Raw genomic sequence first — 14429 nt, 5'->3', positions numbered from 1 at the left:
TAGTATAGTGCCCAGTATGAATAGGTAGTGCCCCAGTATAGGTAGTAAAGTGCCCAGTATAGGGAGGTAGGTACGCGGATCCAGTGGCAGAAGCAGTGCATATTTATGATGCTTATGAGCCGGGTCGGAACACCGGGCAGCGGAGGGAGGCAAGTCCAGTCTGGAGAAGCTGTGTGTGAAGCGCCGCTCCGATCGCTGGATAGCAATGGAATGACAGAGGCGGTAGGCGGAGCTGTACTAGAGCGTACAGCTCCGCCTACCGCCTCCGTCATTCCATTGCTATCCAGCGATTGGAGAAGCTGTGTGTGAAGCGCCGCTCCGCACTGGACTCTCCTCCCTCCGCTGCCCGGCTCATTACCATTATACATATACACTGCTTCTGCCACTGGATCCGCCCCCCGAGTCCCGTGCGGCGTACCTGCCTACAACTGTATGCCGCTCTGGACTGGACTCGCCTCCCCCGCTCCTCCCCCCCACTCTGAAATATGCACTGCTTCTGTGGCTCAGCGGACCATGGCCATGCGGCCAAGCGCGGGCACTTAAAACCGAAAACCGCTGGATACAGACGATCCCCAGATCGTCTTCACAGGAACCGCGGTTTCGGTTTAAAACCGAGAAATCGTGAAGCCCTAGTATCTGCAGCCAACCTGTTTGCATTTTGTGGGGGTATCTGCAGCCAACCTGTTTTCATTTTGTGGGGGTATCTGCAGCCAACCTGTTTGCATTTTGTGGGGGTATCTGCCGCCAACCTGATTGCATTTTGTGGGGGTATCTGCCGCCAACCTGATTGCATTTTGTGGGGTTATCTGCCACCAACCTGATTGCATTGTGTGGGGGTATCTGCAGCCAACCTGATTGCATTTTGTGGGGGTATTTGCCGTCAACCTGATTGCATTTTGTGGGGGTATCTGCAGCCAACCTGATTGCATTTTGTGGGGGTATCTGCAGCCAACCTTATTGCATTTTGTGGGGGTATCTGCCACCAACCTGATTGCATTGTGTGGGGGTATCTGCAGCCAACCTTATCGCATTGTGTGGGGGTATCTGCCGCCAACCTGATTGAATTTTGTGGGGGCATCTGCCGTCAACCTGATTGCATTTTGTGGTGGCATCTGTCGGCAACCTGATTGCATTTTGTGGGGGTATCTGCTGCTATTTGACTACTTTTCTGTGAATAACACCGCTACTTATTTTGTGTTTTGTATTTTTTTTTTTTTAAGTCTGCCCATGACTCATCATGACCACGCCGATGTTCCAGTGCGTGGTGACACCCATTTAGTCTCGCTGCGGCGCGCTGTGCGCCCAAAATGGGGGGGGGAGGAGAGGGGGGCGGGCCCCAGGCTGAAACTTCCTTGGTGGGCCCTTGGTGTCCCAATCCGACCCTGCTCACACCTATGCCTAACCCTAACTTTACCCTTCCAAAGTTTGCCTACTTTAACTTCTCACCCAAATGATTATTAACTCTTCACAAGTGCATTATTATCACCTAGTCCAAACTAAAAATACTAAACTGATTCTAATCTCACTTAACCTAAAGTCTTAACTTAAACTAACCTCTGATGACACTAACATACTGCCATACTCACCGTCCTGTTCGGCGGGATCCTGCTGTTTAACTCATGCGCGTGCGTGTGTACCCAGACAGCTTTTTGTGTGTTTGTTCCATGGGGGTCATGCCTTTTGGCGTGACGCCAACGTCAGTTTTACCGCAAATTACAGTTTGCGCATGCACGTTTGTACGAGTACACGCATTACGCAAACATTTGTTGCATGTGTGGCGTTCTAAGTTTCCGCCAAAAGTTACTATTTAAAGCCACTCGCCCAGAGCAGCAGTGCTGTCTGTTTGTGTCGCTTGCCAGCAGTGGTCCTGGTTGCTTTGCCTGCTTGTTTCCTGATTGCACCTAGTTACTGACCTCGGCTTGTTCCTGACTACACTTGATTTCTGACTGCCCTGCCGCCTGCTGCGACTCCTAGCCTGTGTTATCGCTTTGCCTGAACTCTGCCTGTCCTGATCTTAGACTGTCTGATTACGCTTCTGCCTGCCGATTCTGTATCTCGATTATCTCAACTATCTCCACTATGCAGTGTTGTCCTCTCTTGTCACTGGTGGGGCAATTATAGGGGTTGTGAGCCGGCAAGCACCAGGCAGCAAAGCAGACCGTAGCCTGCTCTAGTGAAGATCCATAGCCACTTTGACCCCACGCCTTGGGAGAGCTCATGCTAACCACTAGTGACAGAGTCAACGGGACATCACCTGAAAACACAACACATACCCCGACCTTTCTAATTCCCAAATAATTATTTACCATTTGGAATGTGGAAGATCCTGTTAATTATCTTTTGACATAGATGAACCAGGTCATGAGATTTGCTTTTTTTGACCTTTCCCTTCCTCTTTTACAGTACATCTCAATACTAAAGTGTACTTTTGTAAGGTTGTTACTTGAATTAAAGTCCCAGTTCAAGCTCATAGATTGTTTGGCTTTATCAGGGCCTTCCCGAGGTTGGGGTTGGTTGGTGGTTTGCATCATGGTTTGCGTTATTTTGTGTGATCATTTATTGCAATAATAATAATTAAAGGGAAAAAAAAAAAAACAGAGCCAGAGCCTCATACACAGGTAAGGAGCACACCCTTCCTTCTCTTAGCAGGGTCATCTTCAAGCGAACCCCCCCCCCCCCACCCCTGCTAACTATAAAGACCTACTACTTCTTCTACTAAGAAATAGAGAGGATCCCCATTGAGGATCCCCATTAGCGAACCGAGCCGCTCCAGATCCCACCTGCCCCGCCAATTCCTCTCTATACCCCCATTCGACCGTAGATCAGGTAGGAGCATCCGCGCCCCATCCCTCCATACTCCATTCATTCAATCCATACTCCACTCATTGAATTCTGACTATCCACAGCTGAAACCCACTTTCAAAAACTAACGCTCCAAATCTTAGTAGTGGGCTGCTCCTTCCCCTCTCTCGCCCGCCCCACTTCAGTCACCTTACAAATTCCATTCAATCGAGTCATCAAAGTGTTCACACCATCCATTCGTTCCGGGTCAGGCCCTTCAAGTGGTTAAACTGAGATTATATCCTGCCAATCCATAGTTTGCATGTTTCCTTCCCTATTTTAGCGGTAAGTTGCTTCTTTCCCTCCCTTTCTTCTGCTAACTCATCTCTTGTTTCCTCCTCCAGATGTTTTCATTTGTACTAAAACCTTTTGTGCATTATTAGTTATCACTTGTTGGCACGTGGCTTTGTAAAGCTGTTTTCCTATGCCAAAACAGATGCTGCTTACCTGACTCAACAGTAGTCTCTCAACCTATACACTCCTCCCTCATTATCATCTTCAGGCACTCTATCCGGGGCACAGAACTGGTCACTTGACTTAATCCACCTCCTCGCTTTGATATGGTAGCAGCAGCTTTCCCATTTCTTCTTGCTTTTGGTGCAGTAAAACCATTATAAAGAGGTTAGATAAAAGACTAGTAAGAAATGGCTGTGTCACTGTGTGGCACAGCTGTCAGTGATCAGCTGTCATAGACTGATGCCTTTGACAGCCGATCTCTGTGATTGGCTGGCGGGGGGAGAGAGGGGCGGGAAATTAAATAGGAAATGTTATAAAGAAAAATATAAACAAATGAATAAATAAACAACCAAACAACGATCAGGGCCCACCAACAGGAAGCTCTGTTGGTGGGCAGAAAAGGGTGGGGGGGGGGGGTCGCTTGTGTGCTTAGTTGTGTGGCCTTGCAGCGAGGCCTTAAAGCTGCAGTGGCTTAAATTGTACAAAATAGTCTGGTCACTTGGTGGGTGTAAGCCTACGGTCCTGAAAGAGTTAACTATATTAATCGTTTTACTTAAAAACATCTGTGGTGTGTAATTCAACTTTTACATTCATTACAGGTACTGCGATTGGTAAAGGAAGCCTTGCTTCCCTTCCCCAATCGCTGCAGTGGAAAACCGCCAGGGTCTGCAGGGCTGCGGCTTCGCTCATGCGCAAGCACTGCCGCTTAAAGAGACCCTGAACTGAAAATAAAAAGTCAAAATAACCATACACAGGTCATACTTACCTCCTGTGTAGTACTACTCAGTCTCTTTCTCTTTGCCGTCCTCCGTTTTAAAAATAGCCATTACCTTATAACAGCTTCCTAGTGAGCACACTGTTAAACTGTAATATCACCCACTTGAGCCATAGGGAAACATGGACATTACCTTGCACATTCAGTAGGAACTGACAGCTGCTGATATATAACTGACAGCAACTGGTATATTTCAGTTCTGACAAAATATTGTCAGAACTGGAATGGATCACTGTTAGAAGAAAATGGTGAGCTTCTGAGAGGAACTGACGGTGAGGTTAGTATGTAATATTCATTTGCAGCTACGTCATGTGTTTTTTTTTAAATAATTTTACTTACTTCAGGTTCCCCTTAAACACTGGACGAGAATACTCGTCCAATTTGCCTTTAGCGGTGCCTATCTGGGCGAGAATACACGTCCAGATAGGCTTAAAGGGGTTCTGTGGGGGTTTGCTAAAGAGAAAAACTGCCACTTACCTGGGGCTTCTATCAGCCCCCCTGTAGCAGAAATGTTCCACTCCAGATTTGCTGACCCCTGGCGGATTTTTAGCAAACCGCCAGGAGGGTTAAGTGGTTAAATTGCGCATAATGCAGAACATGCAGGACCTCCTCTTTGGCCAATGCCTCATTTATTTTTTCATTTTTTTCATACTGTATAAGAGAAATGTGTATTTGTTTTATATTATATTTAGCAATAATAATTTTTAATATGTGAAGTTTTGTTTATGTATATTTTATGTTCACAGTTTGTAGCTTGTCTATATGTTAGGAACCATGCACGACTTTCTCCTGCCTGCTGGTGGCAGTATTTGCATGGACTGCTGGGACCTTCATTGTGCCACCAGCAGAGGTCTGTGTGGACTGTGAGCAGCCCTGATTTTCTGCAATTCACCACATGCATCCTTTTATATCACATGGGCAATTTAAGGACTGCCTCCTGCTCTAGACAGTGCCAGAACTTTGTGCTTCCAGGCCTGAGCTTCTGGACATCCTGGTTCCTGTTCTTGTTCCTTGCCCTTGCCCTGAAATCTGTATTTGTCTTCCTGTTGCTGAGCTCTGTATACTCTGTCTGATCCTGATTTCTGCCTGCTCCCCTTTGTACTGTGATTGGTTGTATATACATATTGATCCTGTGTATATTTCCTGTATATGTTTAGTTAGATAGGGTCCTTGGTGTATTGCACTTTGGTTATCTGTGTACGGTGATTGCTCTGTGATGGTGTGTGTGCATGTGGTTTCATAATATTTGCATTGTATATATTTGTTACTGCATTTATTTATTTATTTATTTGTTGTATTTATAAAGCGCCAACATATTACGCAGCGCTGCATTCCCGGGTTGTCTGTATATAGCATGCTGCGCATGTGGTTTGCATCATATTTGCATCGTCAGTCGTATGCACGATCTGGTCTTAATATAACCTTATATGCACCTTATTTCCTGGTCTTAGTGTCTGTATTACTGCAAACTGTGGTCAATCCCTGTTCCTCCATTCAGGTTTGTGACACTATGGAGCTCTTGTGCAGAGAGACTGGTAGTTCTGAGCTCAGTTTATAGCTAGTTTTGCAAATTAATCAGTTGTTTAAACTTGACTCCTGAAACTTCACTTGTTCAGCCAATTACAGTACATTTACCTCCTTAGCGGTATGTACGACTTAATACGTCCATTACCGCCGGAGGTCGCCGCTCAGGCCCCGCTGGGCGCGGTTGAGCTCTGTGTTAAATCTGATGAAATGTAGATAAATTATTTATTTTTGGACAACTCTGGTTTTGGACATAAAGTATAAACTGTTTTTGTTTTATTTGTTTTCAATGTGCTTTTAAAGTGTTTTAATTTTTTTTACAACAGTTCGTTTTTAACCACTTTCCCTCCCCCGGGACGAGTAACTACGTCCCTGCAAAATGCCATAACTATGTGCAGGGACGTAGCTCCTACGTCCTTCCCCGCTGTGCGTTCCCGCTCGCCCCCCCACGCTGGTTACCACCAATTGGTAGCCGATAGGTCAATGAATGGGAACACCTTTCCCATTCATTGATTTAAATCCCCGTGTGAATGAACACCGCCACGCACTACAGATCGCCCACACACTCCTTCCGGTTTGCGTACTAATAGTATGCATAATGAAGTCACGTAAGAGGACATCTTGTGGCCAAATTGTAAAATTACATCTACTTTTTTTTTCAATAAAGGATCCCTTTGTACCTTATTTTTACATTTTAAATTAACCCCTGACCTCCCACACTCCCCTAAAGTTTAAAAAAAAAATACATAAATAGTTACCTTAGGGACTGAACTTTTTAATATGTATGTAAAGAGGGTATGTTACCATTACTTCATAAATTATGGGCTTGTAATTGGGGATGGACACAAAACTGAAAAAATTGCACTTTTATTTTCAAATAAAATATTGGTGACATAAATTGTACTTGGGAAAATTTTAAACGATCAATAACCGGGACAAATGGGCAAATAAAATGTGTGGGTTTTAATTAAGTTGGCATGTATTATTTTAAAACTATAATGGCCGAAAACTGAGAAATAATAAATTTTTCTTCTCAATTTTCATGTTAAAACTCTTTTAGAAAAAATAATTCTTAGCAAAAAGTACACCCCAAAGAAAGCCTAATTGGTGGTGAAAAAACAAGATATAGATGTGTGTAGATGTGTTTCGTTGTGATATGTAGTAATAAAGTTATAGGCAAATGAATGGAAGGAGCACTGACAGGTGAAAATTGATCTGTTTTTTTTTTTAAGGGGAAAAACCCTTCGAGGTGAAGTGGTTAAACACTTTAACATTTAACAACAAACATGCGTAATTGAAAAAAACAACAACAAAATTGTATATTTTGGACATGAAAACTTACTGTGCATCTCAGAATTCTTGTAAGTCCTTTGTAAGCAGGGGGGCAGTCTGTATTATTAATCCTTTTTTTATGTATATTATGCATTAGGTATAGACAGACAATGTAGAGACAGCTCTGTCTGATATCCCCATATGTGTTAAAGCAGCAGGGTCAGCCATACTATGGTATTGCCAGGAAAAAAAAACACACTGATTAGTAGATAACTACTTGTTCTACTTACACAATTTCTGTATTGTACTGTCCAAGTTTTGATTTCAGTGAATCTTATATAATAAATAAAGAGATTTCTGTTCCTGAAATTTGCATATGCATTCATCATAATGGATACAATGGCTGTACATTTTTCAAAATCAGTTTTGCATGCCAGGAGAAAAGCGCAATATAAATATTATTTGTTTTTTGTTGTATCTAGCTCATTACACTACTGGAATAAACAGAAAGTTAACACACTTGAGCATTGCTGGGCAGCGCAAGAGGTTTACATTTCAACCAGTATATGGTCTCTCCCCATGTTTGCGTGGGTCAACTCCCACATTCTAAAAACAGACTGATAAGTTAATTGGCTACCCCCAGAAATAAGGCTTAGACCATGATAAGAAAAACACATAGAATAATTTACAAATATAAAAAATGAGTTGAAAGTAAGTCACAAATAAGTTGAAAATGTAATTAAAATACATTAAAAAAAGGTAAAAAAAATGTAATTTAACTAAAGTACATAACAACCGCGTTACGCCAATGGGCCTGACCACTGCGGCAGCCCCAGGACCGCCTAATGCCGATTGGTGTCAAGTCCTGGAACTGCAGTTTCCCAGGGAATGGCCACGCACATGCACGATCGTTCCCTGCCACTTCATGTAGCGGAGCTCCGAGATTAGCCTGCTAGCCGCCGATCACGGATAACAGGCTGTTTGTAAATGAAAGGGGAAAGAAATCCCCTTTGTTTACATTCGTACAGAGCTGCGGTCTCCAGCAGCGCTGTACAAGATCGGCGATCCCCGGCCTCTGATTGGCTGATGCCTATGAGAGGCCGAGAACAGGACGAATCGCCGTCCTGTTCAATCAAGTAGGCAGAGGGGAAGGAGGAAGGAGAGGGAGGGGGACAGAGCAAAAGAGAGCCTCTATGAGGCAAAAAAATAAATAAGAAATGAATAAAAAACAAGTGCAGCAGCGGTCGGACACCTCGGGCAGCATGTCCCCTTAGGGACAAAAATAGGAGGCGAGTCCGATCTCTGGGCTCCTTAGCTGGGCTGTGCAGAAGCTGAAAAGCCTGCACAGCCCAGTGCAGCAAAAAAGGGCCTGGTCGTTAGGGGGGGGGGGGGGTTAACACTGCGGTCGTCAAGTGGTTAAAAAGCGAGACAGGAAATCGGTGTGTCAGTAAAAGATAGGACCATTAGAAGCATTATTGTTTTAAAAAATAAAGTTCTCAGCTTTTATTTACATTTGAACAATGTGTCCAGTCCAAAAATTTTTATACCGTTTTCAATAATCAATAGAAAAGCCTTTTTTGCCTATTACAGCAATCAAACACTTCCTATAATTGCTGACCAGCTTTTTGCATGGCTCCACCTATTCATCTTTAGCAATGAGCCCCAAATCTTTCATATTGGAGGGTATTATTGCCATCACCCTGTTCTGTTCTTTAGCTCCCTCCACAGATTCTCAATTTAAGTCAGAACTCTGGCTGGGCCACTCCAAAACATTAATGTTGTTGTCTGCTAACCATTTCTCTTTTTTTCATGGTGCCGTTTACAGTGATTAGGTTCCCTGGTCCATTGGCTGAAAAACACCTCCAAAGCATTAGGTTCCCACCACCATGTTTGTCAGTGGGGATGGTGTTCTTTGGGTTGAAGGCTTCTCCTTTTTTTTTGCCAAATGAAGGAAACCTCATTGTGACCAAACAACTGAATTTTTTGTTTCATCTGGCCATAGCACAGAAGACCAGAAGTTTTCTTCTTTGTCCAGATGATCATTTGCAAAGGCCAAGGGACCTTTTGTGTGCCTTAGTTGGAGAAATGGCGTCCTCCTTGGTCTGCATCCGTAGAACCCAGCCAGGGTGTAGTGTCGATTGGATTGTCTGCCTTGAGACATTGCCAACAGCAGAGCCCAGATTCACCAGGATGGCCTTGGTGGTGATCCTTGCATTCATTTTTACCTCTCTAACTATCCTTCTGGCCAGCACAGGTGCTAATTTTGGCTTTCGAACACATCAACAATTACCCTTTCCAGCTTTATGCAAGTCAACAATTGACTTGCATAAAGCTGGAGAGGGTAATAAAAGTACCTCCAAAAGCCTTGCAGTCCACAGTACTATAAATTGTCTATAAAAGGAGAAAGTTCAGCACTGCTTCTTCTTTCCCTAGGAGTAGCTGTCCTGTAAAGATGACTGCAAGAGCACAACGTAGAATGCTCAGTGAGATGAAGAAGAATCCTAGAGTGTCAGCTAAAGGCTTACAAAAGTCTTAATTGTTCTTAATCGTAGGTCTTCTGAAAGTTCTTTTGTGCGAGGCATCATTCACATCAGGCAATGCTTCTTGGGAAAAGCAATCTCTAAACTGGGGTGTGTGCGTGTGTTTGTTTTTATAGGACAGGGCAGCTGTAACCAACACCAATCACTGATTGGACTCCAGCTGGCTGACATCTCATTCCAATTAGCTCTTGGAGATGTCATTAGTCTAGAGAGGTTCACATACTTTTTCCACCTGCACTGTGAATGTTTACATGGTGAGCTCAAAAAAAGCATGGAAACATTGAATGATCTGTGTGGTATTTGTTTAACCACTCTGTGACCGAAGGCCAAAATTACTTATACAGCACTGCGATCTAGTGCAGCACTGTACGGGGGACAGCTCTGTCACTGAGCTGTGCCCTGGAGAGGCTCACAATCAGATCCCTCCCATAGGCTGATGCCTATGAGAGGTGATCACAGGGGCTGGATCACGGAGGGAGGAAGAATTAAAAAAAAATAGCAAAATAATAAAATTTATAAAATATATAAATTGCAGCAGCAATCGGATGCCACCAACAGAAAACTCTGTTGGTGGCAAGATTCATTTGTGTGCTAAGTTGTGTGGCCGTACAGCAAACTGATAAAGCTGCAGAGTGCTGAATAGTAAAAAATGGCCTGGTCACTAGTGGGGTGTAAGCTTGTGGTCCTCAAGCAGTTATGCAGACTGTGATTGTCTATTGTTTGGCTTAGAAGAAGATCAGATCACATTTTATGACCAATTTGTGGAGAAATCCATATAATTTGAAAGTTTTCACATACTTTTTCTTGCTACTGTATGTTTTTTTTTTAATTGTCATTAAAAATTTTTTAATATGCAAAGCATTTATTTAGGTAATTATGAGAGAGGGTGGGAGGTAAGGGGTTAATTTTAAATGTTTGTGTGTGTATATATAGGTATTTTTTTTTAATTAAAATAAATTAATGTAGGTGTAATTTAACTTTTTGACCTCAAGATTCCCTCGTGCGTTATTTCCTGTTAGCGTGGATGTTTTATTTCAGAAGTTACAAATGACTGCGGCATCTCATTGACTTGGGGACTCTAACGTGCGGCGACGAGTACCCGAGCGGGAGTGAGCTGCAGCCATCCCCCGCAATAGAGGAATATCTACGCCCCTGTGCAGGAACTGAAGTCCTGCGGGACGTAGATATACTGTCTCAAACCACTCTAGTGGTATACAAGCAGTCAGGTATTTGTGTGTGGCCACCTTTATGTGAAAATAAACAGATTTACTTTCCTGATGTAGCATTTTGAATACAGTATCTTATTTGTAACTGTTAGATTTAAACATAAGGTGGTTGATCAACCACCTGATTCAATAATTATTATTGAATCGGAGGAAAATCTGTGCTGCCAAGAGTATGCCCGATCGACTGCCAACAATTTCGAGCCGAAATTGGTCGCATGTATCATACAGATATGCTGTAAAATGTCGGGCCGTCGTAGTCATGAGGATGCATGGCGGTAACAGCTAGCGATATTGGGACAAACAATAAATGCGTTAACCCCCAGCGCTGCCCCTCAGTGTCAAATGTGCCCCCCACCCTCACCCCACACGGTGCCTGGTGCACTATACTGTACCTGTCTGTGTCCGCCGCTGGCTCCGAGCTCTTTCTGCAGTCCGCATACACGCGCCTCCACGTGGTAACCATGGGGGGGCGCTGCGCTTGTATGCAGATTGGGAATGGAGCCAGCGGCGGACACGGACAGGTAAAGTATAGTGCAAGTGGTGGGGTGCGCATTTGACATAAGGGGAGACAGTGATGGGCCGGCGAGTTGGCGAATGCGGCGTCACAAGACTGATTCCTGATCAGTCTCAGCATGAAATCGATCAGGAATCGGCCTTGCAGTGTATGGACAGCCAACAGATCTCTCTCCTAATCAGATTGGATCAGAGAGAGATTTGTCTCTTAGTTGAATCTGCCATCATTGCTAAATGTATGGCTACCTTTACTCCAGAGCACAGCTTCTCTGCTTCTTATCCCCGTTTACGTCCGGGAGTTCTTCTGATGGCGTTAGGCATACTTGTGCTGGTCACAGGCAATTCATTGTACTGTTTTGAATTTGAGATAAAATGTCATAAACAAAACTAGAATAAGTGTTATTTAATTAAGAACACTTGAAAATGTTTGGAAAGCATTTGTACACTATTGAATGTACTGCCAATTTTATGTGCCACAGGGCATATGAGATAATGTTACAGTATAGGCTGTGCTTGGTAAATACTGGCTCTTATAAGGAGGTACATTCTTTACTGCGTGTCGGTTATTTTACACTAGTTAGGAAGATATGGAGCTACTACTTAGACACTTTAGGGTTGGTTTACACGGCCGGCTGCCAGCATGTTATTCCTCCATTACCAAACTCTTTTCTGCAACCAAGCAGAAGATAATTTGGCATAATTTCCCATCGGTTCTTCATTGTGTCTTGTTTTGATATGGAACAGCAAACACAACCAATGCTAGAAGCTACACGCAACATCTTGGGAAATTCGATTGACCGTTGCACGCGCACAATCACGAACAATCGCCAGTGAATGTATTAAGTTGAATGTTTTCATTCATCTCAATGCAGGACACATTGGACCCCAACAATAAACAACATGCATGGGCGACGTTTTTCCTTTTTTTTTTTTTTTTTTTGAGTGGACTGAACACTTAAAGACCTTCCTGAACCAAGTAGAGGCAGGCCCCAAATTTCCCTACAAGCCTTTGAGTGGTTACCTGGGGTATAGCGCCTTACCCTGCGTTTCCTTTCGTGCTTTTATATACTACGCTAGATTGCCTCCAGACTATGGCCTTGATTCATCATTGTCTTTGAGATAACGTTTTCCAGTTTGTTAAATTACCGAATTTGAAGTTTATCGATTTCTAGTTGTATTCATCAAGGTTTTTCTGCATTCGGCGTGAATTCGATAAAATATCGATAACAATTCGGTAACCATTTGGTAACGTGTTGATATTTCCATTTTACAGTGGTAATTTAACACAAGGCCATAAGATTCCCATGGAATTGTGGGTGAAAGGCAGTCCTTTGAACACTACGTAGCAACATTCTGAATAGGGCTTAACACCTGGACCAGGATTCTGGAAGTGACTTGGGACAATCCCACAATTTCGCCAGCTGCGGCTTGATAGGAGCCTTTTCTAAAAAAAATGTAGTGCAGCTAGCAAATTAGTTAACCCTGGTGCTGCCTGTGTTCTCTTACAAGATGATTCAAGAGAAATGCAGATGTCCTGTTATAGCAAATAAATCTATTCTCTTGCAAATTGATATGGTTCTAGACCTTTTTCTTGCCCTTCTGCGCCTTTGAATCACTCTCAGCTGATACATAACCACTTCAAATGGCTCCATCTTCTCTGACAGCAATGATCTCACAGGAATAACTACAGAGCAGTGAAGGAGATAACTAATCCTAAATGTACCGCCACGCCCACTTTCATTTTCATGAATTGAAAAAAAATTGAAAGCTAACAGCTGTAGATACATTTGATGAATCCTGAAATCAACTTAACGAATTCGGTATTTTACCTAACTGTCGTTAACTAATTCGATAAGTCTTGATGAATTGAGGCCTAACTGTCCCCCTGAGGAGCTCACAATCTAATCCCTACCATAGTCATATGTCTATATATGTATTGTGTAGTGTATGTATTGTAGTCTAGGGCTAATTTTTAGGGGGAAGCCAATTTACTTATATGTATGTTTTTGAGATGTGGGTAGAAACTGGAGTGCCCAGAGGAAACCCAAACAGACACGAGGAGAACATACAAACTCCTTGCAGATCATGACTTAGCTGGGATTCGAACCAGGGACCCAGCACTGCTGAAGGAAGCCTCTGGAGGCCTCCCATGTCATCCTCGAACCCACCACTGTTGTTGTTCGGGACCGGTTTCCTCTTCATGTCCATGTTCCTGTCTGTGTAGTGGTCCCCTGTACTTCCAATGGGTGGGTAGGATCTAAGGCATGCATGAGCTGCTTCATGTACCTAAACAGGCACAGACCACACTCACGAATGCAAAGGAACGGACCACACTCGGGTGATGAAAGCTTTTGTTTGCTATTTCCTAACGTGTGCAATAAAACTATTACATCAGTCCTTATCTGCCTGAATTTTCCGTGGTTGAGCAGGCCTCGGAATTAGGGTAAAAAGCCTCTGCTAAATTTTAAAATGTAAAAAGAAGAGGTAAAATTAACTTTTTTTTTGGTATTGAACCATATTATCTGCATGCATTTTAATGTGCTTTTAAGATGCCCTGGTGCCAAAAATTGTGCTTGGTTCACCTTACAGAAAACCTAAACTGAAAATTAAAAGTCAAAATATACATACACAAGTCGTACTTCCCCCCCTCCCCTGTGTAATCTACTCCTCAATCTTTCTCCTCTCCCACGTCCTGTTTGTCCACTGTGATCAAGGGAATTCTCCGTTATCCATTTTGAAAATGGCCATTACATCATAACAGCTTTCTGGTCGGCACACTGTTAAACTGTAACATCACCCACTTGAGCCATAGGGAAACATGGACATTACCTGGTACATCAGTTTTCCTCTCAGCTATAACTGACAGCAACTTATATATTTAAATTCTGACAAAATGTTGTCAGAACTGGAAGGGATTGTTGTCAGAAGAAAATGGTGAGCTTCTGAGAGGAACTGAAGGGCAAGGTAACTATGTAATGTTCATTTGACGTTACCTTATGTGTTTATTTTAAATAATTTTACTCGGTACAGGTTCCCTTTAAGGAGTTAAATTAATGTTATTTCAGACTGTAGTTCCATTTTGAAGCATTTCCTTGTTAATCACGTGGCATTAAAAGGTTTTAAAAGTACGTGCACCATCATTCAAGGGAGATGAAAAGATAGCACAGTGTTGTCCATGGGGAAACAATATATACAGTGGTTTGCAAAAGTATTCGGCCCCCTTTAAGTTTTCCACATTTTGTCACATTACTGCCACAAACATGCATCAATTGTATTGGAATT

At 43.1% G+C, this 14429-nt stretch overlaps 1 protein-coding gene across 4 annotated transcripts in view; it reads left to right on the top strand.

Annotated features, from left to right (window-relative positions):
• The window catches only part of RABGAP1 (RAB GTPase activating protein 1), a 281195-nt gene that overhangs the window by 111529 nt on the left and 155237 nt on the right, over positions 1-14429 (top strand). The window lies entirely within an intron of this gene.

Source organism: Hyperolius riggenbachi, chromosome 8, assembly GCF_040937935.1.
Source record: "Hyperolius riggenbachi isolate aHypRig1 chromosome 8, aHypRig1.pri, whole genome shotgun sequence".
NCBI classification, from domain to species: domain Eukaryota; kingdom Metazoa; phylum Chordata; class Amphibia; order Anura; family Hyperoliidae; genus Hyperolius; species Hyperolius riggenbachi.
Note: the sequence above shows the minus strand (reverse complement) of the source record. Positions and strands in the feature narration are given on the sequence as shown.